The sequence below is a fragment of the Tetrao urogallus genome, assembly GCF_951394365.1.
Source record: "Tetrao urogallus genome assembly, chromosome: 7".
Taxonomy (NCBI): domain Eukaryota; kingdom Metazoa; phylum Chordata; class Aves; order Galliformes; family Phasianidae; genus Tetrao; species Tetrao urogallus.
In genome coordinates, this window is record NC_136820.1 from 29659018 (window position 1) to 29674592 (window position 15575).

Sequence of the window (15575 nt, forward strand, 5' to 3'; positions counted from 1 at the left end):
CAGACAGAAACATGAAAGCTGGTCTCAAAAAAGGTTATATAGCTAAATCTTTGTGTATGTTTAATGCAGGCCCTCTCCTGGAATTAACCTAAAAAGAATGAATGTTGTACAGATAGGATCTATACATTTAAATGCTATCACTATGTAAGCTTGCTTAGATTTAGGTTTTTGAATCTGGCAAAGCATTTTCTTCCCTGCTTACACAACAGTGCAGCTTGACTAAGAGAGAAATTGTGAGCTGTCAAGTGAATGTCTGATGACACAAAACAAATGAGTGGTATCAGTTACTTGATCCATAGTACACCATCAGTTCAAAGTAAACGTCTAGAAAGATTTTGCTAATACAATGCTGACAGACAGCTATTCTGTTGCATGCTTGTGACATAATTCTGACTGCTGAGAATCCTTAGCAAAACTGCTTGACTTTTACGTAGCAAAAGCAAGACTAGATATCTATACTCTGCAGGGAGAAAAACTCTCCCATGGAACAAACAATGAAGTCCTGTCTGTTCTTCCTCTGGAATCTTTTACTTTCTCAACAAAAATGTACAATTTTAAAAGGAATAAAGGACATTTGCATGGTTCAAACTATATATTGATTGCTCAGACTACTTTGCCATATGACTTCTTTAAAGACTATCCTGCTTGAGTTTAGGTTTTGAATAGTTTGAATTCTGTTGATAGTCTTGCCTCTACTCAACAGCAGTCTATTGCCAAATGATCCCAGTGATTCTGACAGCATAAGGAGTGGTAATTCTTCTGTGTGATTTTTCTCTCATTCCTTGACCTTTATTTCTCATGCACATAAATCATACAAAATTTAAGAAAAGTTATTCTTCCCTCTTTGAATCATTCCATATCATCATGATGTGGAAGTGGGTTTTGTTTTCCAATTTTGTGGTCACTGAATGCTGGTAAAATGAATTAGCAGTGATGTCGCATTTGAATAGAACTATGAGACCCCTAACATTTAAAAAGGTGAGCAGAGAACTTTCTAAACAAACAAACTATGGTTATATTGAGTATTCTATGTAGTTTCTATGCATGCTAAGGATATAATCATAGAATCACAGAACTACAGAATGGCTTGGGTTGGAAGGGACCTTAAAGCCCTTCCATTTCCAACCCCTTTGCCATTAGCAGGGACACCTTCCACTAGGTAAGGCTGCCTAGGGTTCCATCCAACCCTCAGAGATGGGGCACCCACAGCTTCTTTGGGTCACCATCCTCTCTGTTGAGAATTTATTCCAAATATCTAAACTAAATCTACATTATTTTAGTTTTAAAGCCATCATCCCCATCCAATCACTACACCATTTGATAGTGAGTCTTTCCCAAACTTTTCTGTAGGCCTCCTTTAAGGACTGAAAGACCACAGTGAGGTCTGCCCTGACCCTTCTCCGCTCCAGGCTGAACAATCAGCTCCCTCAGCCTGTCTTCATAGGAGAGGTGCTTCAGCCCTTTGATCACATTTGTGGCTTCCTCTGGACCTGCTTCTCATCATTCCTGTGCTATGGTCCCAAGACCTGGACACAGTGCTCCAGGTGGGTCCTCACAAGAGAGGAGTAGAGGGAGACAGTCACTTACCATGCCAATGCTATTAGCCATGCTAATAGTGTTTTAAGGAGCAATTGAAATTTCTCCAATAGATACTTTTGACTTTAATTACGTAGAATGCACCACTTACTTCATTTTTTGTTTTGTCTTGTTTTGGGTGGGTTTTTTTTGTTTATGATGAGAAATAGGACATCACTGGAAAACAGTTTTACTGTCTGTGGAGGAAAAGGTAATTTTCCTTGACATTTTCCCTATGAAAGAAAAAAAAAAAGAAAAAAAAAGAAAAAAAGAAAAAAAGGGGAAAAAAAAGGTTATACGGGTCTGAAACAGTTTGTATGTAGAGCTTTAATTTAGAAAAAAAGCACCTTCTTTCTAGATGAAAAGCTTGAAAATGTACATGACAGCCCCACACGTGCTTCCACGGAACTGCAATGAATGTAGTGTAATATTAAACAGTAAATTTGGCACAAAAAAGATTGGAATTATAGTTGCCTAACTTTGTGGAGTTTAGTTACAGAATAAATGCACTGGGAATGCCTACTCATTTCACTGAAAACACTGTTCATTGTTGAAAGTGGTTGAGAGGATTGGCGGGAAGCAGTAAATGCAGCATTAAAGCAAATCAGTAACAACATCTTTTCGGACATTATTTCATCTTTTTTTTCTATTTTCATTTTAAAGCAAACAATTTCCTGTAATTTTTCTCTTTCTTTTCTTCTTCTCTCCAGTTTCTAGTTTTTCCATCACAAGCCTTCCAAAAGAACTGAAGAAAAGGGTAAGGAGATTTTTTTCTGGAAGTCTTTCTGTGATCTTTAATCATGGAAGAGACTTTGTTAAGAAATCTGATGGAATAAATTGTTTTCATACCACACATCATTTCTCATTCTTTCAAACCAGTGTTGGGTGGAAAAAACAACCCAAATCATGGACTGAACTGTATTTATGTAAGTGTTGTACCTCTATAAGACAAATGCAAACTTCAGATCTGGTCTCCATCTCTTCAGATCAAGGTTTTCTTGTAATCACTTTACAGAGAAAGAGTCCTGCTGTAAAATGTTGATCCTGAGTGGAAGTGTCCCAGAATCCCTGCTGCAGAGCTTCTGCGCTTGGCTTCCAGCTGCAAACCTGAACCCGCATCTGACCTTTAAAAGAATTTGGGAGGATCTTTTTTTTGTGTGTCTTCTGAGGGTATGTGCCACTCCCTGCTACAACCACAGCTGCGACCATAGGACTTTATCTGATGGTTTCTCTTACAACAAGTTGCATCTTTCACATTACTGTGCGGAACATATTTAGTATTGAGAGGAAAAGCTTTCTCCTTTTTCAACTACTTCTCAAGTAATCGTCAGCCTTAATAAAATCTAAAGATTTTTCTAGCTCATTATTTACATTCACCCTAAAATCATTACCAAAAGTCATATTTAGAAAAGGATTTTCAAGGAAATGATGGAGACACGCATTAAAGAGTTTACAAAAATGGAACAAGTAGTTGTGCTCCATGAATGTTTTGAAATTTTTCATCATTATTATTAATTAGCTTGGTGAAATTACTGTACAGAAAAGAAATGCATGTCAGTAACTGTTAGTCTCATAGAGTGTTTTATGTTAAGACTGTGTAATACCACTGATGGATAAAGTTCTAAAGATTTAAAAGTTGGATTGATGATATGAACAACTCACAGTTCATATTTCTGTCTGATTTTTCCTGATGTTGAAAACAGACTCAAAGAAGAACCATCTCTTTGGGGAGACTGAGGGGTGTGCTTTTAAAATAGAGGAGACTTGGTTAAGCAAATGAGCCTGATATGTCACTGGTCTTAGGGACATGTTTCTGCAAAATTAAAAGCAGGATTTGCTTTCCATAATTTTATTTGGAGGTGGTCAAAGCCAAACCTGCCTTAATCATTTAAGGCTAAGTTTTGATGGCATACGATAGCTGCCACAAGACCTAAGTTCCTTACACTTTATTCATCCCCTCCCAATTCCTTCCAAATTCTCTTTTCTCCTTCCTGCATCTGATTCCATCCAAGAACAATCCTTGACCTTGCAGGCATTTTCTTCACTTTAACAATCCCCCTCTCACCATCAAGGAAGTCCTTTGCCATTTCATTTCTGCCTCTGCTCATTGACTTCCCCGCAATATGATGCTGAGCTGTCCTCAGAACTCAGGGGAGTTGCACTTAATTTTAGAAAGAGGCCAAAGAAATGAATCTCAGATCTAGATCCAAATCTGAAGTTTCCTGTGTCTTTGGCCTTTTGATAAAGCTTTCCAGTTTTGGCACTTCCATGCTTATTTGTACATTCCCCAGCGTGTGGGAGTGCTGTTGTTTGGGTCAGAGAACTAGAATCCTGGAGTCAGGAGCTCAACATTCTTCTAAATTATTTCCTTCATGGTCTTTATGACTGGTTGCTAACTTGTTTATTTAAGTGACACTGACATAGGGTGTTCCTCATTTTTTGTGCAACTTGAGACATAGTTGACATAATTTTTGGAAGCTATATTTATCTATTTTAGAAGCCAGTAACACTTTGAAGCTATGAAAATTGGCATGGAATTCCCTAAGTTGGCCTCTGCAAAACTTAAGAGTAATAACTCAGCAACAACTTTTGATAATTCGATGTTAAAAGACCAAGTTTATCAATCATCTACCTAAACAAAAGGCATAATCGGTAACCTCACAGGATGGGGATTAATTGCTTTTTCTTGCAGATCCAGCTGCTTTTCCAACTTTCTTATCCTCCCTAGATACAGATGCGCCATTCTTCTGGTAACTGGGAGAGTTGCCTAAGGCCACTCTCACTGAACTAGATTAGCTTTGCAACTCACTGTGATCCTGAATATCCTTGTCTTAGCAGCAAAATGTTAATAAGTTAGTAACAAGTTTTTTTTCACCAGTCTGTCATCTCTGAAAGTGCTGCTGTGAGCCACAGTGCAGTATCACTGCTTTTAGTGCACTTAACCATGTCCTTCACATTTTGCAAAGTACTGTGTGCTGTTTCACTGGAGCTTGAAAACTCGCCTGCATTAGACACAGCATGTTCTCCACTTTTACTTGTTTTACTGTAGCAAAGAACTTTGTCACAATGATTTTCCCTGCTTATAGGATGAACTATTGATTCAAACTGTCACTCTAGAGAAATATCATTCTCTCAGACAGTGCTGCAATTTGGCACTCAAAATGTACTGGAAAGACTTAAATTCGAGGCAATTTCTCTCCTGCACATCAAGCCAAGCATCTGAGTTTTCCTTTCAGAAGTGCCCAAAGATGTTATTGCCAAGTCTCACCATTAAACCAGAAGACATTATTTTTGGTTTTCAATTTTGTTTCTCTTATGGGTTTGCAGTTTTCTTCCAAATCCAATTTACATTTCATTCTACATTTGCCTTCTTAGGAGATCAAAGTGTTTGTACACTGTACAAATGTAGGTTTGCACACCCATCCCTATTTTTTCAGTTTTGGAAGGCACATTATAACATGTGAAATCAGTTTTTCACAGAGCCAGTAGTAACAGAGGCACATATTTCTGCAGATTAATAATTCTCTTTACTGTAGCGCTCATGAATTCTTCTCCTCCCTTTTCCTTCTTCTCTCACAATTTCAAAGTCCACCCAGTGATTTCAGTGATCAAGTCACATTTATACAATTATCTGCTTCAAAGACATTTTTAAGGAGAAAATTAGAAAACAAAATAAAGGATGAACTGGCAACACGAACAATTTCCTCTTCACTTTAATCATTACCATAACCACTTAAAAAATAAATAAATCCTTTTGATTTCAAGTAGAAGGGATCTTTTCTAACTTGGTGGTGTGCATCACTGCTATTATCACCACCACAAAATAGAAGAGTACGAACCAGAAGAAGTGCAAAATTCTAGATCAGTTGGCTTCACAAGAGATTGAGTTGGTTTGGGTTTCCTTTTCTGAAAGCTACGTTTTTGCTTTGAATTAGTTATGTAGGCTTTCTCTGCAGGCAATGGCAAGAGATGCATATCTCCAGTTCTAAAGCAGTTGAGTGCAATGGACCAGCCCCTGGCACTCTTTGCGTTTCTCCATGGGCTTCAGAGGTGACCTGCATGACTGCCTTAGAAGAGATGACAATTTTCTGACAGGTGAATATAGGTGAGATGAATCCCATCCTCCATGTCTTCCTAATGAGATAGCTGTATTATTACTGTGTATGTAATCTACAGCTATATGTGCACGTGTATGGATATGCACAGATATAAATACACATATAAATGCATATAAATAAAGAAAGCATGAATACTTCATATATATATGTATGTATGTGTATATATATAAAACAAATTCTGTGTGCTAGATATATTGCAGTTCGGTTGATGAACAATAAACACTCAGCTCAGAATGCTTTTGTGCAGTCAAACATTAAATTGATATAAATTGCTTTATTCAAAACAGTGAAGCACTTCTCTCTCCGGTCCTTTAATGGAATGTAAACAGAAACAAAGAAATTCATAAAATATATCAAGATTGTGCAAATATTTCTAAACCTTCTTTGAAGCCCTTTAAAGCTGCCCATTAAAAAAAAAAAAAAAAAGATGGTGAAAATGTTCAATTACACGTATTTATTGTGCTGTGAGACAATGCCTGTATTGTGATGCAATAGTGAACTTAACACAGCTATGGAGTCAGCAACCATGACCTGTTAGGCACATATGATTCAAAATATTAAGAAGACTGGCCAATTTGAGTGAGATATGGAGAAATCAGAAAGCTCAGTGCTCACACTGCTAAACCTCAGGAGCTACGCAGAGCCAGTGGGACAGTGCAGCATGCATTTATTTCTCTGAACCTCAACACAGATGGTAGCCCTAATTACAGGCTGCCAGCTTCAGCATTTCCTCCTTCATGCTGGTTTTATTTTGGTTTGTTTTCAAATGATGTATTTCGTCTCTGGTACCACAAGGACAATGAAATAACAGTCTAGAGCTACTGTTATTGAAATTTCTAAACACAAAGCAAAGTAATATATATGGGTGAAAAGGCCGCTTCATTTTATTTTTTTAAACACTTGAAAGCTTGTAAAATGCCATATGTCCCACACGTCTTTGTGGAAATCATTGTTGAGTAATGCAGAAACTGACCTTTCTTGGTCTCTGTTAGTGCAACAGCCCTTTTCTTTCTTTTGGCAGTGAGTAGCATAATTGCATGGAGGTTGAAGTTCCATTTCACTTCTTGTGAATAAAATATATTGCTATGGACATGTACATAAGGATGACGTAGCCATATCCTTTTTATCCTTTTTTTTTTTTTTTCTTCTGTTTTGTTTTAATGGAGTGCTCATAGTGCATGGTGCTAGTAGATGATTATGCAGTTACGTTTCCATTTTCTGACTTTGCTTCTCAGATCTGCAGTGAAAATGATGAGCAAAGTGGGCAGCGCTTTTCTTCCCATGATTCTCTTATGAGTGCATAGCTGAATCAGTACAGTTGAGATGTCTGAAGTCCTTCATTTTAGTAAATTTTCCCTTGGATTTATTATACTTTGCCTAATTGAAATTAAAAAAAAAAATTGCATGGTAGAAAAATTGACAGCTTTTTTTTGTTTGTTTTCACTTCAGTGCTTTATAGGACATGGATGATTAGGAATAAACATTATAAAAAATAAATATATCAGTATGTTCTGAGTAAAGCTTTTAAAAATAGTAATAATACAAAAACTACTTCTTGGAGAGCTGGTCATCTGCAGGAACTAATAAAACACCAACAGAAAATACTCTGCTCCAAGTACAGCGTCTTTTCTGTATTATGTATACAGTTGTTATACACTACTTAGAATTTCTTTAAAAGGTGGGGTTCTGGAAAATGAGAGACATCCTGGCAGAAGCACAGGCAACATTTAGAGGGAGTCCACCCACTGAGAAATCTGTGGAAGCAGCTGTAGGCAGAAGAATGATACCAGTGGGATCTGGAAGTGATTCTCAGGAAGAGTGAAACAACAGGAGCACAACACTCAGTTCCACCTTTACTGCATCCAAAAGAAAAGAAGTAATGTTGCAGTATTTCCAGCCAGAAAGTTCATTGTGAAATCCTCCTGCTCCTCAACTCCTGATCTATTTTGGAAGTTATTTCTGGTACTAAGAACGGTGGTAAAATAATTAGGAAAAGCTTTAAAAAAAAAAAAAAATCACTCATTAAGGTCATTGACTTGCAATTTTAGACAATCATATCATCACACTTTACAAATACAGTTTAATAAATGGCTTCAAACTGTGGTTATAAAGCCCAGTAAGTTCCCAGAAGTCCAGCTGAGACTCTCTCTCGTTTCATTGTTAGTTCTTTTTGTATTCTCCAACATGAATGCATGTTCATCCATTTTATATCCACTTGTCCTTGTACTCACTTGCCCTTCAGAAGAAAAGATTTTTTTTCTCCTGGAGACATGCTTAAGAAATAAACAGTGCCTTCTCTGAGACTTTCTTGTGCTACATAAAGCTATCAAAGTCCTTTTAACTTCTTCTATGTGATGTGTTTTCCACTCTGTGGTTATTGTCCTAGTCCAAGCTTTCACCTGTTCTGAACTCACCTATCAGTGATGGAGGTAATGGAGACTACTCTAGCAGTGCTTTGTATAACCGTGTCAATAGCTCTTTAACCACAAAACATATTGTAAATCCTTGGCAAAACCTTAAAACATTCAGGGGAAGTAAATGGTCATGCAGTATTTCTATTTCGTTGAAATTCAGACCCATGAGTCACTAAGGATTTGAACCTTATTCAATGAAGCTTTGTAGGTAACCTGCTCATTTGTCAGCCAAAGAACATGAGTGGCCATTTCAGCATGCAGCTAAGCATAGCTACTTCTTAATGATAATAAAGAGAAAAAAATGGTAGGATGGGACTTGTGGGAGTGATAATTCCAGGCTGAAAAATTGTAAATTAGCTTTAACAAGAATGTGATAAAACAGTAATAAAAGTAGAATTTATTATTTGTATTCTTTGGATCCCAAAGCTTAGTGTCTACTTCAGACAAAGAAGTCTGTGTCCCTGCCCATCCTGTCCTCCTCCAACATGGGAGGAGCCCAGGATCCCTTCCAGCCATGTTCTCCTCTCGCTTTCTGCTTTTATAAAGCACTTTACCCATATACATTTCTGCTTTACCTTTTATATTGTTATGTGTTTTTTAATATAAAAAATACCTACCGCGGAGTCAGAAGAGAAAACTACAAAATGGTTTAACATTTATCCCCATTCAAATATGCCTGTTTGTTCTGGAGGATGCCAGGTGCTTCAAAGGCTGCCAAACTTATGGCAGGGCTATGTGGCACAGCCGCCTTCGACAGGGAACTGAGCTAATAGCCCCACATGCATTTCATTTAAAAATATGGACAAGCATTCAATCAAAATGAATTTTGTCATCTTGGTCAGGACTGCATTCAGTCTGCATCGAGAGATATGAAAGGACGCTCTGTTACCCATATTTTATAACAATGACTCATTCAGCTACTATAATCCCAGTCAGATACAGCACAATGCCATTCCTTGCCTCTTTCTTTTCTTTCAGCTCTAACTTCTCTACTACACACAAAACTCAGTGGTTGTCAAGAAGGTCTTGTTAGCACCTGCTTTAGGGGCTACCTACTTACATCCAAGGCTCTGCACTTTTATACCATTTTCTCCCTCTAACTCTGACCCTTTTTCTCCAAGTATGAAGATGTGTTTCATCTTCAGCTTGCAGCTGCAGGACAGGAAAGCAGCTCCAGTCACAGATCTGTGTGATACAACCTTTTCGCCTGATTTGTCTGATGAAAAATGTATAAGCAAGTAGAAAACATTATTATCCCAAAGCAATTCGTACACAAAAGCATTACAGCCCCACTCACCCCAGCAGAGGCAGCAGATAACTCTGCTACATACACTTTTTTTGTTGTTTAAAAGGGATTTACCTTCTATCATTGTTTCCTACACTGTTTCCAATGCTCATTAAAAGAACTAGATTAAAAAAAAAAAGCCTTAGTGAAATCCTAGACTGAGTGAGCAGTGAACTTTCTTGCAATAATAATTGGGAGAGATAAGCATATAAATTAATCTGTGGTTCTCGTTAAACAGCATTGAGAAAGACATACTTTCTTGGGAGGCAGACTGACTTGGATATTGAAGACATGAAGCAATTTTAGTAGCAATGATCAAATTGAATGAAGAGGTTTTTCTGTCAGAAAAATTACCATTAAATAACCAAACAGCCAGCACCAGATTGCACTCATGTCAGGAGTTTTCATTAAATCAGTGGGAGAAAAAAAAAAGACAGAAATAATGACTGCATGTAACCCACTCAGAAATTAATAAATTGTATTTAAAACAATCTGCCACCTTCCTCCTGCCTGCTGCCTGCCTCACACCAGCTGGGTACGTGAGCTGCAGGCATCAGGGCAGGGCTCAAGCTGAGCTCTGTGCCCCTCTTTCACAAAGGTGGGTTTGAGGGTGACATGTCCCTCACCCCAGCTCCCAGCTGGCGCGAACACGGTGTGACAGCCCTGTCCCTACAGCCAGACCATGGGCGGTGGGCACCTCCAGCTATGGTCTGTGAGGAGACAGCAGCTGGGTTGGGTTTCCCTGAGTGGCTCCACATTTGGTTCTTGTCAGGCCAGAGGGAGCCGAAAGCATAGCAATGGGTGGATTATTTCGGCTAAGTCATCAGCAGACTGAAGTAAGTGGCTAGACCACAGGTATTTGGAGACAGTAACTGTAAGCTCGGTGTATGCACTGACTAAAATAGCTTCTCAGCAGCTGTAAGTTATTATGTAAACACTGGAATCTTACATCCTTTAATAAAAGCCACTGAGGAACCGGAGCAAATTTAGTTTTGTCTTATGCACAGTCTTATGAAAAAACATATAAAAACATTCCACAGTAGGCTGTTGCAATGTTTCTAAAGACTCAGCATTCTATAAGAATCCAACCAAGTAAACTGGTTAGAGTTTATTAAAAGTCAATTAAAAAAAAATCTCTAAACTGTATTAGGGACATCCAAAAGGAGGAAATATTTCTAACAACGTTTTGTACATGTGCATTTCTCCCTTGGAATCAAAGCAAAACATATGAATCAAAATGATGCTTATGGCCAGTGGATACAACTGTATCTCAGCCTGATTAGGGATGTGGGTCCCTCAGGTCAGCAGTGCCTCACGTGTTCTGATTCCAAAAGAGGGAGAGATGTTTCTGAGCACCACATCCAACTATGCTCATTGTGTGTGGGAAATCACAACAGCTGCACAGAGTTTAACATGCATGCTTGTGGATACAGGCTATCTTCTACCAGCTAAGCTACGCCTGAGATCTCCCAATAGGAACATGACTACATTTTTGGAAAAAGATCATTAAAACAGGTGACAGTCTATTTCCATGTAATTTAACCATACAAGTATGTGCTCCCACTCGGGAACTAAGAACATTTTCAAAAACCTGAAGAAAGAGTTTCCTATCTCTCTTACACTCATACACGGTATAGATATTCTATGACTTTCATACAACTAGCAGAATTCCTTCTGCTTAAGATTATAATAAACAAAATGCAAAGCAAACTCACAGACGACTGAGTTTACTTACAAATCAATGAACAGAGTTGAGCTGAAGTCTCAACTGACCAGGAGAGGCAGAGATGCTAATCAGATGTAAAATGGAGATTCGCAGCTCTATGTATCTGGAACCTGGCTAAGGATGAAGCCCTGGTATCAGGAGTTCAAGCTTATTATGAGTATTTTTGCCATTGGTTTCCAGAAGAAGGAGGCCAGGTTTGTCTGTTGCGTTCATCTATTCCTCAATTGTATAATCTCATGCCTCAAGCGTTTCTTGGACTTTTGGGCCAAGAAATAAGGACTTTTTATTTCCCTTCTTCAGAGAAACTTGAATACTGATTTGTTTAGCTCCCACCTGAAGCATCAGAGGTAAGTCACAGCTAGAGCCTTGACAAGCTACACTGGTGCTTCTGTTGAAACACAAATCACTCAGGTGCCTTTAAGGTGCATACAGAAGGTCTGTGTATAGCTGCCACATCTGCGTTTGCAGAGTGATTTTCCTCAAAATTATATTGGAGAGGATGGTTGAATGTCGTCTACCTACCTTGTTATGGTAACTAAGAGCATAAATGCTCTTGTGTTAGAAAACACAAATCAGTAGTAAAGCACTTGACCAGTCAGCTGTCTCTTTGATGTTTAACAGTTTCTATAGATCTGCAAATTGTTATAGGGAATTGGCAAGCTTTCAGTGGCTCCTTTGTGGCTGAACGTTTATTGAATGATCAAATGCAATAATAAGAGGCTGGGCACAGTAATCTAAATGATGTTTTTCACTCCATTTTCATGTAATAACTTCACTTTTTCACAGACTACAGCTGTACAGAAGAGAGAAAGGTGAGTGATGCACCACAGCAGGGACATCATGATGTAGCAGATTTTTAGTGTGCTCAGTGTCCAAATGAATGACCTGGTGGTCTTTCATTAGGAGCTGAGGCCATGTGCAACACTAGTAGGACAGATCTGCTGACCTACCAATATCGACTATTTTAAGAAAAAAAAACTCTGTTCTAAAATTCATTATCTACTTTTGCTCTGAAGCTGTAAAATTCCTATGAATTTGTTTCACAAAAAGCTTATATTTCAATATGTCTTAAATGTTTTACTAAAAGAATTATTCTTCTATTATCATTTAATCCAATGTGGTATGAACATGACATTCGACAGCCTGTGACTGAAAATTCCATCTGCCTTTCTGGATTACTAGAATAAAGTTTTAGAGCTGTATGTGGCAAGCCAGTAGGGTCAGCAAAAAAAAAAAGTAGCCTGAATTTTCTATGCAGATCAGTGAAGCTGCTGTTGGACTGTTATTCTTTCCCTCAGTGAGAATCTCAAGAGACCAAATGAGCTGAATTATCTTCTATTCACTAGTGGACTCATTTCTCAGAGGAAGGGTCAAAAATTAGACATGGCAGAGAGTGCAGGAAAAGTTTTGGGCACACTTTGAAGTCTTCAGAGATTCATGGTAGTAAAGAATGCAGGCATGAAGGCCCACTGAGAGGGCCATCCTGGTTCCCATGATACAGAAGTCCTTACATGAACCTCCTTTGCCTGGAATGCCATTTTTTAGGTGGTCAGGCTGCAGCAGGATGAGAGCTGTGCTTGGCAACTTCTTTGGAATTCAGTGATGAGAAGTAAGTAAATTGTGTATCACAGAGGACAAAGCTCTTGCCTCTGCCCAGCCAGTGCACAAACAGACCTGCAGTCTTCTACCACTGAGGCTGTGACATAGCAGAGTGCTCACAGTTTGCGTGTGGCAAGTCAGGGAAAACACAGGTGTGAGGAAACCAGAAGTGGTAGCTCACCCATGCTACCAGATGAAGAAGCAGATTCTCAGCACTAACGTGGGTCAGTGATATCTCCAGGCTTCAAAGTGCCCAGGGTATGGCGTGGGACTGCTTTCTGCTGTGTGAACCCAGAATAAAGAAACACTCACCATTGCAAAGTTTTACTAACTTGTAACTTAATCTGAGTAATCTCATCTAGGTGATTTACATTTTAATGTCAATAAATCAGACTAGAAAAATCTGAATAATATTGAAGGTACAGAGATCATTTGATTTAAGTGATTTATTCTGAGAAGGTGAAATAGTATCCATTAGGAAACAGACTTTGGGCTCGTGGCAATTTGATGTGGCTAAGACATTCTGCACGATTTTTGTGGAATTTATTCTTTACAGTGATTTCACTTCAATATATTAGTTATCTATGGAGTATACAAAACACTGTCCAAATAGTTACAATCCTTTAGAATTTTGAGTTAGAAAAGTCACAGCTTGTGATGAAGACTGAAAAACATCAGATGAGGAAATATAACTCTTCCTCCCAGAACTGAATAGCTTCTTTTCCCCTGAAAAACAGCATGGAAAGCCACTTTAAATGGCTCTAAAATTATACTGAGGAACACAATTGCAATGTATTAAAATGGTTGTCACACATGAAAAATCATTCATCCCAAAAAAGGCCAACTTCTGTTCAGCCACAATGAATGGCTCGGCTAAAACACAACAAAAGGCGTAGAAGTCCAGCTCTCTTTCCTCAGGCAGCACTTTCACAGAAAACAAATGGCTTATTTCCTGGAGAAGGTCAAGCAAAATATAAAACCGAGGCAAGGAGTAGATAGACACAGTGCAGGAGCACTGGATAGGGCAGAAAGAAGACTTCAGCAATGAAACCCAACTATTAATAGGCAGGAGCAAGGCAGCCCTCCGAGCCTGATCCTGTCTAATTAGGCATGGAGCTGCAGGGAATCCGGCACAGAGAGGCGCAACTTCACAGTTTTGAACAGCAAAGTAAACCTGGCCACTCAAAGTCATCTGTTTTCCTTCTCTCCCAACTTTCATATTCATAAATTTGTCCATGGGGGTGAAATACCCTTCCCTTCTGAGCATTCATCCACATAGGCACTTTGCTTCCTGGCAGGACCATGCCTGTGTCACACACCATCATCTCCAACCTTCCCATGAAGGAGGGAAGGAAAGGGGAATTAAAATATGATTTGCATCATGGTCACTTTTCAAAGCTTTGTCATGCTCAGCTAGGCTGGGCTGGGCTGGTGGCTCTGCTGTGCTGTGGCATGTAGAGGGTGTCAGAGGCAACAGCAGAGATGGGGAGAGCTGGTGGCAAGAACAGCGATGGAGGACAGAGCAGGATGGTCTGGTAACTAGAGATTAATACAAGCAAGCTGTTCATTTTTGTTTAAATAGCAGTTAGGCCTTCTTTTGTCACCTGGCCACAGAGACAGATGCGGTGCCCACATGCTCTCCTGACACGGGAATGAGCAGTGTGTCCTGGTGGGACAGAGATCAGGCATGAGTGTGCCCTGAGATGCAGAACTGATCGACCCAGCAAGGTCAGCATAAATCACTGACCTGGAGCTGCAGGGAGCCTCCATAAACCCAAAACAGGAAGGGATTTAAGCCACTTCACCCTACTTCACTTCTGGGCTGAGTCTGCCTAACTTAGCACAATTCAAATATTTCTTTTGTCTGTGTACAGCAGTACCAGTACTGGGCATTTGACTCTTCCTGTACTATTTTCTGCTCCAACAGCTTTTTCCATCTCAGCTTTTCTCACTCTTTCTGAAGTAAAGTACTTCAATAACAGCCACTTAATCACAGCAGACACTTGAAGGCTAAGGATGAATTGAGGATGGCAGAAGTGGCCTTGGTAATTCAGGGGAATGATACTAATTGAATCATCCTAATTGCAAGCAGAGGTGTGCTCTTGGAGTCATGCAACCACAGAATTACAGGGAGAGGTGATCCAGTCCAGCTCCCAGCTCCAAAACCAGGCAGGTGATGCTCAGCCCCTCCTAGCAGGTGTTCATCTGAGTGCTCCATAATGGGCTCAGTGATGGAGATCTTGCAGACTGCCTCTAAAGCCCTATCCTTATGGTTAGAAGCATTCACTGCAGTGACTTGCTGCTCCAGAGTATCCCAACCTGGCTTTTAGCTAAGGCCTACCCTTGAATAAAGTATTCTTAAGTTTTACCTTTTCCTTTTGAAAAAGTGAAAACAAATAAATATTCTCCTCCCCAGTAAGTGTGCTTATGTAACAATGAGCTTGACGTCCTTTAGACTGCTCTCCCAGTTTTCACTCATTTCTGCTTCCTGTACCAAAGCAGGAGGTTTGATAGGAACAACAACCCAGAAGCAAGCAGCAAGCACAGCTCCTGACTGAATGCCCTCCCTAAACCTTTATTGTGCCAGGAAGAGTAATTTTACCAAGCCCCTGGTAAAGCAAAGTAATATGATTCTTTGAACTCCTCAGCAGTGAAGTGGCCAGCATATCAGGTGAACCATGGATGTTCAACATTTTGTTGCCTTGGCCACATGGAGTGAAGAGGAATTGTCTTGGGCTACATATTTGTAGGTCGCTCTGAAAGTAATGCCTCCTGTTTATTTCCATGGACACTATAACAGATACAGTGAGCACAGTAACACTGATAGAGAAACAATTGTTTGATAGAGCTACAAAATG